Source organism: Microcaecilia unicolor, chromosome 4 (genome assembly GCF_901765095.1).
Source record: "Microcaecilia unicolor chromosome 4, aMicUni1.1, whole genome shotgun sequence".
In the NCBI taxonomy this organism is placed as follows: domain Eukaryota; kingdom Metazoa; phylum Chordata; class Amphibia; order Gymnophiona; family Siphonopidae; genus Microcaecilia; species Microcaecilia unicolor.
The window spans coordinates 326,128,827-326,147,865 of NC_044034.1; positions in this window are offsets into that span (position 1 = coordinate 326,128,827).

The following is a 19,039-nucleotide window of genomic DNA, read 5'->3' on the forward strand; positions in this document are numbered from 1 at the left end:
TTTCTTTTACATGCAGGCGCGAGGCGCTGTGCTTCGCTTCGGATTCCGATATTTTTTTAAAGGTAGGGAGCTGGTTGGACTGAAGAGGGTGGGCACTGGGTCAAGGGGTGTCGATGCGCCGAGGGGGGGGGGGTATGTCATCGTGCTGCACCCGGGGGGGGGGGCGGGTGCAATGGCAAACCGCCCTGCCCCGGGTGGCAGCCCCCCTCGCTACGCCACTGCCAGTAAGGGCTTCGTCAGGGGAAGGACGCCCTAATGTAGAATCCTGCTCAAATGGCAAACTACAACATCGGCTTGCCTGTCCTGCTGTAAACTACGCTGGGTAGTGTAGTTTATGGCAGGACAGGCAAGCGATGTTGTCGTTTGCCATTTGAGCAGGATTCTACATTACGGCGTCCTTCCCCTGATGAAGCCCTTACCGGCGAAACGGACCGTTGGGGAGGTCTAAGTCCAACGCCGCTATAAGATAAGTTATTTCCTTTGCTCTCTACGTCCTGAGGAGTTGTATATGTGACACTTTTTGCATAAAAATTGTTATAAAAATAGACATGGAGGGGCATAATCGAACGAAAACGTCTATCTCCATGGGCGTTTATCTCCGAGAACGGGTCCGTTAAGGGGCGGACAGAACCGTATTTTAGGAAAAAATAGACGTCCATGTTTTATTCAACAATTTGTGAGCTGGGCGTTTTTGGTTTTCAGCGATAATGGAAAATGAAAGCGCCCAGCTTAAAAACGAATAAATCCAAGGCATTTGTTCGTGGGAGGGGCCAGGAGTCGTAGTGCACTGGTCCCCCTCACATGCCAGAACACCAACCGGGCACCCTAGGGGGCACTTTTACAAAAACAAAAAAAATGGTAAAAGAGCTCCCAGGTGCTTAGCACCCTTCCCTTGTGTGTTGAGCCCCCCAAATCCCCCTCAAAACCCACTGCCCACAAGTCTACACCATTACTATAGCCCTAAGGGGTGAAGGGGGGCACCTACATGTGGGTACGGTGGGTTTGGGGGGCGGTGTGGAGGGCTCCCATTTACCAGCACAAGTGTAACAGGTGGGGGGGTATGGGCCTGGGTCTACCTGCCTGACGTCCACTGCAGCCCCTAATAACTGCTCCAGTGACCTGCATACTGCTGCCAGGGAGGTGGGTATAGCATTTGAGGGTGAACATAAAAAGTTGTGAAACGGCATATTTTTGTGGTGGGAGGAGGTTTGTGACCACTGGGGGAGTCAGGGGAGGTCATCCCTGACTCCCTCCAGTGGTCATCTGGTCATTTAGGGCACTTTTTGGGGCCCTATTCGTGGAAAAACAGGGTCCAGGAAAAGTGCCCTAAATTCTCGCTAAAAACGCATATTTTTTTTCCATTATCGGCGAAAGGCGCCTATCTCTGATCGGTCGATAACCACGCCCTAGTTCCACCTTCACCACGCCTTTGACACGCCCCCATCAACTTTGTCCGCATCCGCGACGGAGTGCAGTTGAAAACGTCCAAATTCGGCTTTCGATTATACCGCTTTATTCGTTTTTGTGAGATAAACGTCTATCTCCCAATTTGGGTCGCAATATAGGCGTTTTTCTTTTTCTATTATAAGCTGGATTGTTTAACATCTAGGGAGGTGGTTGGTAGAGGACCAGTGATTGAAGCACGGTGATTGTGCATATGGGATATATGTGCACAAGTAATCCCACTAATTTGGCTAAACGTCACCAGTCTGAGGTCCTTCTTCCCCCCTTCCACTATTTTTCTTTACCAGCATGCAAATTGCTTGAACTAACCCGCTATTTTGTTGTTACATTTGTACCCCACATTTTCCCATCTATTTCCAGGCTCAGTAGCCGGGAAGGAGAGTTAAAACCAATGAGCTGGCCCACTGAGCAAAAAGGCTGTCCTAATTTTATCTGCTGAGCTAACCAGGCACTGGTCTGAAAATTGTTGCTAACATCTGGCTGACCGCATGGACCTATGTAGTCAATGCTGAAGTTTGCACATAGCCTGGCATTGAATATCCGGTCTTAATTCAGCTCACAACTTTCAGTAGCTTAAAAACCGCTGACCACCATGGGCTGAGTATTGGGCCCATAGAAAATGATGCAGATAAAGACCAAATGGCCTAAGGGCCTCTTTATGAAGCCGCTCTACTGATTCTCGGTGCGGCAAATGATAGGAAGCCCATTCAGTTCCTATGGGCTTCCTCTCATTTGCTACGTAGAAATTATTAGCACGACTTTGTTAAAGAAGCCTTAGGTTGCCTATCCACACCAACTACTAATTTCTACTATCATTTCTTCTCCATTAGAGATCCTATGTGCTTGTCCTATGCTTTCTTGCACCATCTCTACAGGGAGGCCATTCCATATATCTACCATCCTTTCCATAAGGCCTACCTCGAGAATCCATAACTATAACACACTACCATTTCACCCTTATTCTGAATATCTTCCTTACATAATTGCCTGACTAAATCTTCTTGTCATCCTTGATGTCTTTGTAACACCAACTGTATCTTTTTACCCTGGAATGGCGATACCATAACAGGTCTTTGTAAGCCACATTGAGCCTGCAAATAGGTGGGAAAATGTGGGATACAAGTGCAATAAATAAATAAATAAATAAAGACGTGTTTCCTTAAATTACTACTGAGTCCATCCTTTTTCACCTTTATTCTATCTCAACTTATTCCACAGTTTCATACACATTTCATCAGATGAGGACCTTATCAGGTCACTCTGGTCTTCTTTCCACCTCCACCTTCTTCCAAGGATTCCAACCGATTTCTCCTTGTTCCCGCTCTTCCAGTACCTCTTGGTCAGGTGACTGCAGGAGCCCAATCTGGATCTTCCTCAGCTCACTGCATGGCAAGAAGAGTCCGTTGTTCTTGACCTTCAAGTTGTTACATTGTGGTAGGCATTTTCTGTTTCTCCCCCGGCTAGCTGGAGCCATGTCTCACTCCCTTTCAGCTTCTCAGGGAGATAAAAGGGGGCTGGTTTGCCCACAGCATGTCCTTGGATGTTACATGATTTGCTAGTGATTTTCCAGTAAGCTGAATTAGCTAAATCACTGCTGTGCAGATCATAGGGTACAGATGCCATCTTGATGTCATAGGATTATACAGGCCAAGACCAGCAAGGTGAGACACACAGGGAAATACCCCTACAGTTCTATTATTAGGTTTCAATTTACTGTCTTCAAGTTTACCTCATTTATTGTATTTATGCTTTTTCTTGGCTATTTTACTAGTTTTATGCTGTTAACAAAATTGTAAATTTTATGTTAAAACTGTACCTGCTGTACACCGCCTCGGGTGAACCTGTTCATAAAGACAGTTAATAAATCCCAATAAATAAAACATAGGTGTCCCTGTTACTCATAAGGGCTATTGTAATGGTGTACAGTTGGGTACAGTAGTTTTTTGGTGGGTTTGGGAGGGCTCAGCATACAGTATAAGGCAGTAATGGTGAGATGTGTACCTGGGAGCTGTTATATGAAGTCCACTGCAATGCCCCCTAGGGTGCCCCATTGTTCTCTTGGGATGTCTGTGTGGTCAGTCTACTAAGAATGCTGGCTCCTCCTACATCCCAATGGCTTGATTTTCTGTGTTTTTCACTTGGACATTTTTTTTTCAAAAATAGGGGTGGGATGGAAGTGGGGGTAGGGCATAATTGTCCTGGTCCCCAAGAAGATTCAGCCTGTTGGTGGGCTTCTCCCAAGTTTCTGCATGTTTAATGCCAGCCCTTCCTTGATCTTGTTGGTATCAGAGGGGGGCATCTTGGTCTTGACTTTGAAGGAGAACTGTCAATATCTTTTAGCTTTAGGGCCCCAACAGAGGTTAAGATAACACTGGAATTCCTTCAACTCCCATAAAAACTTCTGGGTACAGTTTGACAGGAAGGAAAAGCAGGGGATGGAGAAGGTTCTATGCCTTACGGTGTCCTGTTCTGCTCAGAGAAGAAGACAGGAATCTGTATTATATCTTACTGAAGAAGGAAGAATATTCCTAAACTGTGTTTGCAGTCCTAGGGCAGCTCATGGGGTGCATCTCCTGGATGTGGGTGATAGTAAAATCGATCCAGGTCAACGTGAAATATATGTATCATCCGCTGATCTGAGTCCATTGTGCAAAAACCTCTACCACCTCCAGTATATAGTTTCCAGCGGAGCCTGGCTGCAGCCTTCGCTGAGACACATCACCCAGCTGGACTATCTAAGAAACAGACAAGTGTGCATCTGTGTGTGTGTGGATCTTTTCTTAGAGTTTAGTCCATTCACAGCCACATTTACTTACTGTTCTTTATAAATACCTTTTCATGTTGAAGAAGGTGCTTGAAGAGCTCTCCAAAGAGAAATAAATACTACGGCAACCTCTACATGTCATTCATTGCCTGCATTCACTATATGTGTCACTGAGAGAAGAATCACTAGAGAAGACATAGTAGGTGGTGTAAAATGGGATTTACAGAGTGCTTTGATGTTAGAATGTTGTTTTCCCAAATTATTGTCATAAGTACATAAGTATTGCCATACTGGGAAAGACCAAAGGTCCATCGAGCACAGCATCCTGTTTCCAACAGTGGCCAATCCAGGTCACAAATACCCGGCAAGATCCCAAAAATGTACAAAACATTTTATACTGCTTATCCCAGAAATAGTGGATTTTCCCCAAGTCCATTTAATAACGGTCTATGGACTTTTCCTTTAAGAAGCCGTCCAAACCTTTTTAAAACTCCACTAAGCTAACCACCTTTACCACATTCTCGGGCAATGAATTCCAGAGTTTAATTATAGCTACGTCTTGCAAGGTTCCGCGTTAGGAGTTACGGATCAAGAAAGGGATCTGGGTGTCGTCGTCGATGATACGCTGAAACCTTCTGCTCAGTGTGCTGCTGCGGCTAGGAAAGCGAATAGAATGTTGGGTGTTATTAGGAAGGGTATGGAGTCCAGGTGTGCGGATGTTATAATGCCGTTGTATCGCTCCATGGTGCGACCGCACCTGGAGTATTGTGTTCAGTACTGGTCTCCGTATCTCAAAAAAGATATAGTAGAATTGGAAAAGGTACAGCGAAGGGCGACGAAAATGATAGTGGGGATGGGACGACTTTCCTATGAAGAGAGGCTGAGAAGGCTAGGGCTTTTCAGCTTGGAGAAGAGACGGCTGAGGGGAGATATGATAGAAGTGTATAAAATAATGAGTGGAATGGATCGGGTGGATGTGAAGCGACTGTTCACGCTATCCAAAAATACTAGGACTAGAGGGCATGAGTTGAAGCTACAGTGTGGTAAATTTAAAACGAATCGGAGAAAATTTTTCTTCACCCAACGTGTAATTAGACTCTGGAATTCGTTGCCGGAGAACGTGGTACGGGCGGTTAGCTTGACGGAGTTTAAAAAGGGGTTAGATAGATTCCTAAAGGACAAGTCCATAGACCGCTATTAAATGGACTTGGAAAAATTCCGCATTTTTAGGTATAACTTGTCTGGAATGTTTTTACGTTTGGGGAGCGTGCCAGGTGCCCTTGACCTGGATTGGCCACTGTCGGTGACAGGATGCTGGGCTAGATGGACCTTTGGTCTTTCCCAGTATGGCACTACTTATGTACTTATGTACTTATGTAATTACACGTTGAGTGAAGAAACATTTTCTCCGATTCATTTTAAAATTACTACATTGTAGCTTCATTGCATGCCCCCTAGTCCTAGTATTTTTGGAAAGCGTGAACAGACGCTTCACATCTACCCGTTCAACTCCACTCATTATTTTATAGACCTCTATCATATCTCCCCTCAGCCGCCTTTTCTCCAAGCTGAAGAGCCCTAGCCGCTTTAGCCTTTCCTCATAGGGAAGTCGTCCCATCCCCTTTATCATTTTCGTCGCCCTTCTCTGCACCTTTTCTAATTCCGCTATATCTTTTTTGAGATGCGGCAACCAGAATTGAACACAATATTCGAGGTGCGGTTGCACCATGGAGCGATACAAAGGCATTATAACATCCTCATTTTGTTTTCCATTCCATGTCAGTTCTCTCTCCTACATTTTATTTTCCTATTTGCAATTTCCTCCATTTTTGAGCTTTCTAGTCCTTCAGACCTGAGTTCTATTGGGACTTTGGCACCAGGAGCCCTCATTTGCTGCTACCTAGTGGTTTCTCCCCATTTTCCTCCCCATTAGATTTCATCCAACTATAAGTACATAAATGCATAAGCATTGCTGTACTGGAACAGACCAAAGGTCCATCTAGCCCAGTATCCTGTTTCCAAGAGTGGCCAATCCAAGCCACAAGTACCTGGCGATGCCAAAAGAGTAAAATAGATATCATGCTGCTTATCCCAGGAATAAACAGTGCATGTTCCCCAAGTCCACCTTAATAATTGTTTACGGACTTTTCTTCCAAGAGACTTTTCCAAAACTTTTTAAATCCTGCTATGCTAACCACTTTTACCACCTGAGCTTAATTATATGCTGCATGAAGAAATATTTTCTCTGGTTTGTTCTAAATGTACTACTTAGTAGTTTCATTGTGTGCCCCTGATCCTTGTATTTTTGTAAACAGTAAACAAGCAATTCCCATCTACCCATTCCACTCTACTCATTATTTTTTCATATCCCCCCCTTAGCCATCTCTTCTCCAAGCTGCACAGCCCTAACCTCTTTAGTGCTTCATCTGAAAGGTAGGGGGGGCACAGTTCCCTCTGGACCTGGCACAAGTATGCCCTTGAGTCAACTATTTGGTGTATTTTATAGACAGTAACTAAGATTCTCTCACTCCAAGGGATATGACAGCTTCCTTCACACAGTTTCTGGCTCTGCTTACCCTGAAGAAAAGAATCCAGATTTGGGAACTGAATCCTGGTCTCTTGGCTAATCAATTGCGAGTACCGCTGGCCATGAGGTAAATGACCACACATGATGCAGCATTATTGAAACAGTGTGTGTGTGCACGTCTGTGTCTGTGTGTATGTATTCACAGAATTCAGACTGCCTACAGTCAGTGCACACATGATAGTTTTTGCAATACTGGTTGTGGAGGATTTGTAATGGTATGGCAAGAATTAAAATGCCTCACAGTTTTTCAGCACAATTACCTGTCATAGTACACCAGCCTGATAATGTGGCATCATAATTCCAAGATGTTCTTTCTGCTAGTTAGGTTACTATTTCTTAACCATGACAGGAAGAAGAAACAGGAGGTCAGCCAATGGGAAAGAAAGCAAAGGCATGGAATACAGAGAAAGCCAGTGTTAAAGGGCCATATTTAATGACTTATGAGGATTAGCACTGAGACTGTGGACCTATGCAAGCAGCGGCATACCAAGGGCGGGGTGGTGGGGGGCGGTCTGCCCCGGGTGCACGATACTGGGGGGGGGGGTGCCACGTGCCTGTCGGCCCCGCTAGTTCCCTGCTCCCTCTGCCTCGGAACAGGTTACTTCCTGTTCCGGGGCAGAGGGAGCAGAGAGCCAGAGGAGCCGAGAGCCGCGCGGCTGCTCCCCGCAGGTAAATATGCACCCGGTGGGGGGGGGGGGGGGGTTGATGCACCGGGGGGGGGGGGGTGTCATTTTGCCAGGGGGGGTCGTGCTGCACCTGGGGGGGGGGGGGCGCATCGGTGATCCGCCCCGGGTGGCAGCCGACCTATGATCGTCACTGTATGCAAGGAACCCTTGACCATGGAAAAGGTGCAGAGAATGGCGACAAAGATGATACAGGGGATGGGACGGCTTCCCTATCAGGATAGGCTGAAGAGGCTGGGGCTCTTTAGCTTGGAGAAAAGGTGGCTGAGGGGAGATATGATAGAGGTCTATAAGATAATGAATGGAATGGAACGGGTCAATGTGGAGCGTCTGTTTACGCTTTCCAAAAATACTAGGACAAGGGGGCATGCGATGAAGCTGTAGTGTGGTAAATTTAAAACAAATCGAAGGAATTTTTTCTTCACTCAACGCATAGTTAAACTCTGGAATTCGCTGCCGGAAAAAGTGGTTAAAGCGGTTAACATAGCGGACTTCAAAAAAGGGTTGGACAGCTTCCTGGAGGAAAAAGCCATAGAATGTTATTGAATGGATGAGGGAATAATCCACTATTTCTAGGATGGGCGGGACAAATTGCTTGTTCTTTTGGCCACTGTCGGTGACAGGGTGCTGGGCTCGATGGACCCTTGGTCTGTCCCAGCATGGCGATGCTTATTGGTGGCCTAAGCTGTTTTGGAACTGGTGTACTAGTAGCACAAGATCCTCAGCCATCAATTTCTCATCTAACAGCAGCCCATCAGCTCAGCCATCAAATCCATTCCATGGTTTTCATTGTGCAGGAAATATGTCATGCCTTTTCTCATTTGTGAGAAAAAGCTAAGCTCCAATAAGTGAGAACCTCTCTAGGACTAATCATCATCCTTCCTACAGGTTTACTTTTCACAGGACTTCCACATCATTGAAACTGGAAGGAAATGGACTTTTATTTAAGAACTCCACAAGTTGTCCAGGATCCAGGCTTCTACAGAGATTAGTTGCTCCCTGCTTGAAATGCTTCATGCATAGTAGTAATTATTTTTCTTTTTGCTGGAAATAGGTTAAAAAGTGTATTAATTATTTATGAAGATATTATTTGACTGTCTAATATTTCAGTTCAAAACCAGTAGTTTTTGTAGAGATAATCATAAGTTTGGTACCAATTAGTCTCAACATTTTGACAGTAAAAAAGTTGATAAACTTGAGTGAAGCAAGTACAGATGTGAAATATTTTTCATAAGAAGGAATGAAATATTAATTATATTTCATTAAATAATGATATAGGGATTTGGGGGAGGTTAGACTGGGTCATTTTTCGCATTTGAAGCATATATTTGGAAAGGCTAAGGAGAGGGAAGTAAAGCAGAGTGATTAAACATTTTTTTTTAGACATGGTTCCCAATTCTGTCTCAAAATCCCACAGCCAGTCAAGTTTTCTGGATACCCATAATGAATATATATGAGATATCCCTGCATATGTTTGGTCTCCAATATATGCAGAGGTATCTCATGCATTCTCATTGTGGGTATCATTATGGGGCCTCAAGGGCAGGATGTTGGAAACTAGTCTGTGAACGGAGAAACGGCAGAAGTGATATTCTAAGGATCCAAAGAAGAGAGAGAATGTGTGAGCAGCACCAAGAATAAAACCAAAATACTGAACATTTGGGCTCCATATTCAAGTTTCCAAGTGTTATCTTCCAAGTTTATTAACTATTTGATATACCACCAATCGGTAGCTACTATCTTGGCAGTTTACATTAAAAATATAATAAAAGACATTGAAGGAATTTACAATTACAATTTAAAGGAAAGTAAAAATAGGGTTCTAGTTGTGATGCGTGTCAACCCACAGTATCCTTTTGGCTTTGCATTGTTTTTGACAAACAGAAACCTTATAGTTTTGGGTGAAGAGAAGATTTTCCTGGGTGTTAACCTTAATTTCCTCTCTTCAAAGAGTCCAGCCATTGTGGTGACAGACTTGGATTTGGATTTTCAGTGATAGCTCAGAACATGTTACATTCAGGTATAGTATGTATATTGGAGGGATTACAGTCTACGGGGCATATTTACTAAGGTGTGCTAAGCAGTTAGCGTAGGTTTATGCGTATGCTAACCATTAGTACTAGCCCATAATTAAACTCTGGAATTTGTTGCCAGAGAATGTGGTAACAGTATGGCAATGCTTATGTTCTTATGTTCATACTAATGTCTAGTGCATGTTAAAACAGCCAGAGTGATACAAGTCCCATGCAAAATGTTTAGCACAGGATGAGGTGAGAACTGGGTTGGGTATGAGCGGAGATTGGATGTAGACTGCACATTGCAGTCACTGCACTGTAGATCGTGCATGCTAATGTGACCTCAATAGGTGACGTTAGGTGCATCTGCACTCATAGAGCTGGATTCCATAAATGGTGCCAAAAAATGGGCACCAGGAATAATCTGTGCTCGGCACTGTTATAAACAGTACTCCAGGCTGAGCACTCTTCATGGAGCTGCAGCTCCTTAGTACCTCTCCACTCTCATTTCTCCCTACATTCCTCCGTGGGAACTCCGTTCACTGGGTAAATCTCTCTTATCTGCACCCTTCTCCTCCACCTCTAACTCCAGACTCCGTTCCTTTTATCTTGCTGCACCATATGCCTGGACTAGACTTCCTGAGCCAGTACGTCAAGCTCCATCTCTGGCCGTCTTCAAATCTAAGCTAAAAGCCCACCTTTTTGATGCTGCTTTTAACTCCTAACCCTTATTCACTTGTTCAGAACCCTTATTTCATCATCCTCACTTCAATATTCCCTTATCTCTTGTTTGTCCTGTTTGTCTGTCCTAATTAGATTGTAAGCTCTGTCAAACAGGGACTGTTTCTTCATGTTCAGGTGTACAGCGCTGCGTACGTCTAGTAGCGCTATAGAAATGATGAGTAGTAGTAGCAGTAATATTGCTTACCCACGGATTCTATATAGCACGCCCAGGGATCCGTGCTGAACTCCAAGTATATTTTATAACAACATGTGTAACTTAATTGGCTTAACAAGCTAATCAGTGCTGATAACAGCTTTTAACAAGCAATAAAGAGCACTAATTCTGTAATGCAGTGTGCCTAACTTCTAACGTGCGCAGGCAAAAAGTAGCATGGTTATGGGCGGTGACATGGGCATTTCATGGGTGTTCCAAAATTGATGTGCGTAGTTATAGAATATGGCCCAGTGCACCTCATCCTACACCCCGTGATTTACGTCAGACTCACAGAAACAGAAGCCTGCCCTTGCAGATCAGCAACACGGCCGCGCTGGATAAGAGGACTTCGGCTGGTGGGGGTTGGGGACCCCCGCCAGCAAAGGTACCCAACGGTGGCGGTGGGGGAGGGTTGGCGGCAGCGGGAAGAGGGGGTCGAAAGGGTTGGCGCTGGGGGGGGGGGTCAAAAGTGGTGGTGGCAGCGGGGAGGTAAAAAATGGTGGGGGAGGGTCAGCGGCGCTGGGGGGGGGGGGCTAAAATGTGCCCCCTCACCTAGGGTTTCTGGACCCCTCTCCCACCGAAGTCTGGCTACGCCCCTGCCTAAAACAAGGTGGCTCCTTATAGAATTATCTCCATAGCACCAAGTCATCAGGCCAGATCCAATATATAGAAGTCTTTTAAGCAACAGGGATTAAAACAGAGCAGAATTCCAGCCTTCATATAGAAATGGAGGAGTGGCCTAGTGGTGAGGGTGGTGGACTTTGGTCCTGGGGAACTGAGGAACTGAGTTTGATTCCTGGCACAGGCAGCTCCTTGTGACTCTGGGCAAGTCACTTAACCCTCCATTGCCCCATGTAAGCCCATTGAGCCTGCCATGAGTGGGAAAGCGTGGGGTACAAATGTAACAAAAAAAAAAATGAGCAATACCACAGAGGCCATGACAAGATGATCCTGTAAAAGCAGTCCTGTGATGAAGCTGTTTGTGTCACATCAAAGTCATTTATTGATTTGCACATAGATGGAATGCATTTAGAAATTCAGTTTGACATTTAAGATCAATGGAACACAGAGGTGCCAGAAAAAGAAAACAAAACAAACAAAAAAAAGCAAACATATTGCTTTCAATTAATCTCAACAGATTAATGAGTGTATTGATTTTATGTTTATGTTATGCTTTACAAAATGGCACAGAATTAAAATAACAGTTGAACAATGTGGACTGGGTTGTGTAATAATACAATGTTACATTGTTTGGAATCTCATTTTGCCAACCTTTATGCATCATTGTATTCATTAAAGATAAATGATAACCAACAATAAATCCTAGAAAACAGGTAAAGCTGTCTGAAAGTCATCACTTACTGATTTATATTAACTATACTAACAGAATTATATTGGTCCCACTCCTCAGGCACTCCCATTCTCCATGTTCACGTTGCTTCAAGAAACCATCACTTCCTCTGAGCCAAAACCCCAATTCAGCATCCATTTCAAGCTGGTATTAAGTGACAGAATAGAATTAGTGAGAATAAAATAGAAAGTGGAAACCCTCCAGGTACAGATGGTCCTGAACTGGCCTTTACCATACCAAATGCAGAGAAAATACCACGGAAGATGGTATTTGTGAGCTTGAATTCCACATAACGGTGCATTTTCCTAAAGAGCATACCCCCCCCCCCCTACAAAACATAAGCCCCTCCAAAGACAATATTAAAATGTGTTGCCCCTGGAGAAGGGCAGACTGAGTAATGGGAGCTAGTTCAGATGTTCCAAATGCTTCCTGCACAGGTCCTCAAGATGTATAGATTACATCCTTGCTCCATGCAGAATCAGAGAGGCTCAGTCTTGGGTTTGGACGATGCAGGGCAAGCATCAAGAGACATTCATCTGTGAAAGAGACAACAAGCACATAAGCACACGTTTTTTAATCGTGTGCTTATATGCCATAGGAATATATGGGTGTCTCTAGCATTAGCGCGCGCTAATTTTTAGCGTGTGCTTAAAACACTAGCATGCCTACAGCACAGCTTAGTAAACAGGGCCTTTTGTTTGATCTTCAAGGCCCTTAAAAGAAATGGCCCAGAGTAATTGAAGAACAGGATCTCCCTCTACACATCTTCAAGGTCACTAAGGTCATCCCAAGGAGTATGCCTAGCCACACCCTCTCCAAAGGATATCACACGTTGTGATACCCTCAAGCGAGCCTTCTCTGCACTAGCCCTCACAATCTGGAATGCACTCCTTGAAAGGCTTCACTTAACACAAGATTATCTCTACTTCAGGAAGCAGGTGAAACCTTGGCTCTTCCACTAGGCCTTTAATGAAAGAAGTATCTAACTTGCTAGTCAAACACACACACACACACATACACAAGGAATGACATTGGCTGCACATATTATAGCAGGGCATGTTTATTCACTCCTACCCTAGCTAAGATAATATTCAAGCACCTTTCTGATCTCATTTGCAACTTTCTTTAAATTAGTACCTTATTTTCTTACTCCTATTACTCTTATCTATCTATATGATCCATCTTTACTTACACCCTATGCTACATAAGAGCATAAGTGTTGCCATACTGGGAAAGTCCATCAAGCCCAGTATCCTGTTTCCAACAGTGGCCAATCCAGGTTACAAGTACCTGGCAAGATCTCAAAACAGAAACATAGATTTTATGCTGCTAATCCTATAAATAAGCAGTGGTCCATCTTAAAAATGGCTTATGGACTTTTCTTTTAGGAAGTTATCCAAACCTTTTTAAACTTTGCTAAGCTAACTGCTTTTACCACATTCTCTGGCAACAAATTCCAGAGTTTAATTACACTTTGAGTGAAAAAATATTTTCTCCATTTTGTTTTAAATTTACTACTTAATAGCTTCATTGCATGCCCTCTAGTCATAGTATTTTTGGAAAGAATAAACAAGTGATTCACATCCACCCATTTCATTCCACTCATTGTTTTATAGACCTCTATAATATCTCCCCTCAGCCATCTCTTCACCAAGCTGAAGATCCCTAGCTGCTTTAGCCTTTCCTCATAGGGAAGTCGTCCCATCCCCTTTATCATTTTTGTCGCCCTTCTCTGTACCCTTTCTAATTCCACTATATCTTTTTTGAGATATGATGACCAGAATTGCACATAGAATTTGAGGTGCAGTCGCACCATGGAGCGATACAAAGGCATTATAATATTCTCATTTTTGCTTTCCATTCTTTTCCTAATAATACCTAATATTCAATTTGCTTCCTTGGCTGCCGCTGCACACTGAGTAGAAGGTTTCAAAGTATCATCAATGATGACACTTAGATCCTTTTCCTGGTCGGTGACTCCTAATGTGGAACCTTGCATTACACAGCTATTTAGGTTCCTCTTTCCCACTTGCATCACTTTGCACTCGCTCACATTAAACTTTACCATTTGGATGCCCAGTCTCCCCGTCTTGTAAGGTCCTTTTACAATTTTTCACATTGCTATTGTGATTTTAACAACTTTGAATAACTCTGTGCCATCTGCAAATTTAATTACCTCACCAATTATTTCCATCTTTAGATCATATATAAATATGGTAAATAGCAACAGTTCAAGCTCAGACCCCTGTGGAACCCCACTATCTACCCTTCTCCATTGAGAATACTGACCATTTAGCCCTACTCTCTGTTTTCTATCTTTCAACCAGTTTTTAATCCACAGTAGGACATTACCTCCTATTCCATCACTTTCTAATTTCCTCAAGACTCTTTCATGAGGTACTTTGTCAAATGCTTTCTGAAACTCCAGATACACAATCCTGCTTATAATTGAACAAGAAAAACGCCCAAGTTCTGACCTAAATCGGGAGATGGACGTTTATCTCACAAAAACGAATAACGCGTTATAATCGAAAGCCGAACTTGGACGTTTTCAACTGCACTCCATCGTGGAAGCGTACAAAGTTGACGGGGGCGTGTCGGAGGCGTGGTGAAGGCGGGACTGGGGCATGGTTATCACCCGAACAGAGATGGGCACCTTTCGCCGATAATGGAAAAAGGTATGCATTTGTAGCTAGAATTTAGGGCACTTTTCCTGGACCCTGTTTTTTCACGAATAAGGCCCCAAAAAGTGCCCTAAATGACCAGATTACCACCAGAGGGAATCGGGGATGACCTCCCCTGACTCCCCCAGTGGTCACTAACCCCCTCCCACCACAAAAAATGATGTTTCACAACTTTTTATTTTCACCCTCAAATGTCATACCCACCTCCCTGGCAGCAGTATGCAGGTCCCTGGAGCAGTTGTTAGGGGGTGCAGTGGACTTCAGGCAGGTGGACCCAGGCCCATCCCCCCCTACCTGTTACAATTGTGCTGCTTAATGCTTAGTCGTCCAACCCCCCCAAACCCACTGTACCCACATGTAGGTGCCCCCTTCACCCCTTAGGGCTATAGTAATGGTGTAGACTTGTGGGCAGTGGGTTTTGAGGGGGATTTGGGGGGCTCAACACACAAGGGAAGGGTGCTATGCACCTGGGAGCTCTTTTACCTTTTTTTTTGTTTTTGTAAAAGTAGCCCCCTAGGGTGGCCGGTTGGTGTCCTGGCATGTGAGGGGGACCAGTGCACTACGAATCCTGGCCCCTCCCACAAACAAATGCCTTGGATTTATTTGTTTTTGAGCTGGGCACTTTCATTTTCCATTATCGCTGAAAAACAAAAACGCCCAGCTCACAAATTGTCGAATAAAACATGGACGTCTATTTTTTTCGAAAATACGGTTCGGTCCGCCCCTTCACGGACCCGTTATCGGAGATAAACGCCCATGGAGATAGACGTTTTCGTTCGATTATGCCCCTCCACATCAACCAACTTACCATTATCCATATGTTTGTTCACCCCTTCAAAGAAATGTATTAGATTGGTGAGGCAAGATTTCCCTTCACTAAATCCATGTTTGGCTTTGTCTCATTAATTCATGCTTATGTATATGCTCTGTAATTTTTTTCTTTATAATAGTCTTTACCATTTTGCCCGACACCGACATCAGGCTTACCGGTCTATAGTTTACCAGATCACCTCTGGAACTAAATTGGTGTTACACTGGCCACCTTCCAATCTTCAGATAACATGCTTGATTTTAAAGATAAATTACATATTGCTATCAATAGTTCCGCAAGTTCTTTTTTCTGTTTTAGCAGTACTCTGGGATGTATACCATCTGGTCCAGGTGATTTGCTACTCTTTAGTTTGTCAAATTGCCCCATTACATCTTCCAGGTTTAGATTTGATTCAGTTTTTCTGACTCTTCAGCATTGAATACCATTTCTGGCATTGGTATCTCTCCTACATCTTCCTTGATGAAGCCATAATCAAAGAATTTGTTTAATCTCTCTGCTATGGCCTTGTCTTCACTGAGTGCCCCTTTTACTCCTCAGTCATCTAGGCGTCAAACTAATTCTTTTGCCGGCTTCTTCTTCTCATATATCTAAAAAAGGTTTTGTTATATGTTTTCGCCTCCAACACAATCTTCTTTTCAAAGTCTCTCTTTGCCTTCCATATCAGCACTTTGCATTTGACTTGCCATTCCTTATGCTGTTTCCTATTATTTTCAGTTGGATCCTTCTTCCATTTTATAAAGGATTTTCTTTTTGCTCTAATAGCTTCCTTCACCTCACTTTTTAACCATACTGGCTGTCATTTGGTCTTCTTTCCTCCTTTTTTAATACATGGAATATATCTGGCCTGGGCTTCCAGGATAGTATTTTTGAACAGCATCCACACCTGATATACATTTTTGACCTTTGCAGCTGCTCCTCTAAGTTTTTTTTTTTTTTTAACCATTCTCCTCATTTTATCATAGTCTCCTTTTTGAAAGTTAAATGCTAATTTATTGAATTTCCTGTGTGTACTTATTCCAGAGCTTATATCAAATCAAATCATGTTGTGATCACTGTTGTCAAGCGGCTCCAGGACCCTTACCTTCTACACCAGATCATGCGCTCCTTAAGGACTAGGTCTAGAATTGTTCCCCCTCTTTTTGGTTCCTGAACCAGCTGCTCCATAAAGCAGTCCTTGATTTCATCAAGGAATTTTACCTCCCTGGTATGCCCTGATGTTACATTTACCCAGTCAATATCAGGGTAATTGAAATCACCCATTATTTTTGTGTTCCCCAGTTTGTTGGCCTCCCTAACTTCTGATAAAATTTCTACATCAGTCTGTTCATCCTGGCCAGGTGAATGGTAGTACACTCCTATCTCTATCTTTTTTCCTCTTTACACATGGAATTTCAATCCATAGGGATTCCAAGATGTGTTTTGTTTCCTGCAGAATTTTCAATCTATTTGATTCAAGGTCCTCCTTAACATACAATGCTATCCCTCCAGCAATTCAATCCACCCTATCACTATGATTTAAATTTTCCCTGGTATGACAGTGTTCCACTGGTTATCCTCCTTCCATCAGGTCTCAGAGATGCCTATTATGTCTATTTTTTCATTTAGTGCAATATATTCTAACTCTCCCATCTTATTTCTTAGGCTTCTGGCATTTGCAAATAGACATTTCAAACTACACATGTTATTCCTATTTATAACGTGCTCAGCTGTCCATTAAAATGTTTTATTGTGTATTGTGTTGACATTTTAATGTAGCTTACTATGCCATACTATGTATTGTTGTTTGAATATTTTTACTACTCTAATTGTCTATTGCTTACGTTTGACTTGTTCTTGCTGTATACCACCTTGAGTGAATTTCTTCAAAAAAGCGATAAATAAATCCTAATAAACAAATAAATAAGAAACAAAATTTGGGTTAGCAATCCAAGAGGATGCCCTGTAGAACTGCATAATTAACAGCTGAGTGTTGGAGGGTGGGATTGCTTTAATTACTATTAACTCTGGGGAGGGTTTAAATGGATATAGTTGTTCTAATGTGACAGCATTTAAAAAGGAAAAGCACAGTTAGCAAGGCACAGGAAGATGTTTTGAACAGCTGCTTAAGACCATCCTCATGCCAAGTTGTTGTTCCCTAAAGTCAACGCTGTACAAGACTTTCTTTTCTAGCAGTGCCTTCCCTATAGTTTATTCACTCACCTTCAAGAAAATCCCATTTTCTTTACATTTAACATTTTGGTTTCGATATGAGTGTCATTGAGATGGCACCAATACAATCTGGGAAGCCAGAGTTTGTGTCCATCATGGCCAGGGGTCACACAACCAAGCAATGAAAGGAAATGGTGGGCAGGTCTAGTGGCACAGGCCACAGTCTTGTCCCTTGGTTCAGAAACCCCCACCAACCTCCCCTGTATGTTGGAGGTTTGATTTAAAAAAACTACACTTCCCTCCCCTGTATGTTGGGGGGTTGGTTCAGAACCCCCTCTCTCCCCTGTATTTTTGAAGGTTGGGTGATCGGCACATGTCCAGGGAGAGGGAAGAGGAGATTTCTGTTACTGTGGTGGCTTGTGCCAGCCAAGAAGTTTTGAAAGCTGATCCCAGACGAGGCACACTTGGCCCAAATGGATTCCACTTTGATACGTACAGTATGGGTAGGGAGCAGTTAATGTGATAGCAAGGATAGGAAATTATTCTAGCTAGGGTTATGAGAAAGGCATGACATAAGAGAAGTAGAGGTTGTGGTTCTTGACAGAGCTGATGGCATAGTCTGACTCTTTTGGGATGCTCATGTGAGACAAGTATAGTAAGACAGCAAACGATTAATTCAGTTTTTATAGGTACGAGGTATCAACTGAAGCCAAAGACACAACTGAAGGGTCAATTCTAAAAAGTGGTGCCCAGAGGTAGGCACCACTTCTACGTGTCAAAGGTGCCATTACTTGACAGTTAGACACCCATGTGCACTAGGCTGCATTCCATAATGTAGCTCCTAAGTGCCATAGCCCCTAACTGCAAGGGGGGGTGCACATTTGAGCAGGCCACGGGCATGTCTTCCAGTTATGCATGTAGTTTATAGAATACTATAAAATACAGGGCCTATAGTCAGACCACGGGAGTTAGATCAGCTAACGTTGAACCTGGATATTCAATGTCGGGCTGTTTCTGGTAACCGGCAATGAATATCCAGTTTATTTTTGGCCGGTTTAAAGCTAACCGGCAACGTCGATATTCAGACGTAGCCGGTTAGCTTTAAACCGGCCAAAGATATCTCACGTTTTCACATGGCTAAATATGGTTGGTAAACCAGCTTGAAAACTATTTGCTAGTGCTAACTGGGGATATTCAGCAGGGGATAGCTGGTTATCCCCTGGTGAATATCGGTGGATAGCTGGTTAAGTGCTATTTAAACGGTCAGCAGTTGTTCTGGGCAGTTAAATAGCACTGAATATGGGGGGTGTACATGTTTATGTTTGTTTATTAAAACTTCGCTATACCACCAAATGAAACATGAAAACAGAAAAGAACGCAAATTCAGGTAGGACAGAAAGACAAACACACACCCAAGATCATTCATACAAAAACAAAACAAACAAATAAAAAGCTATAAACCAGGAGTCATACCACCAACTGACAGCCACTGCCAGAAAACTATGAAACTGGAGTCATACCACCAAATGAGGAGAGAGGTATGACACTTGGTGCACCTAGACATGCCAACTTAC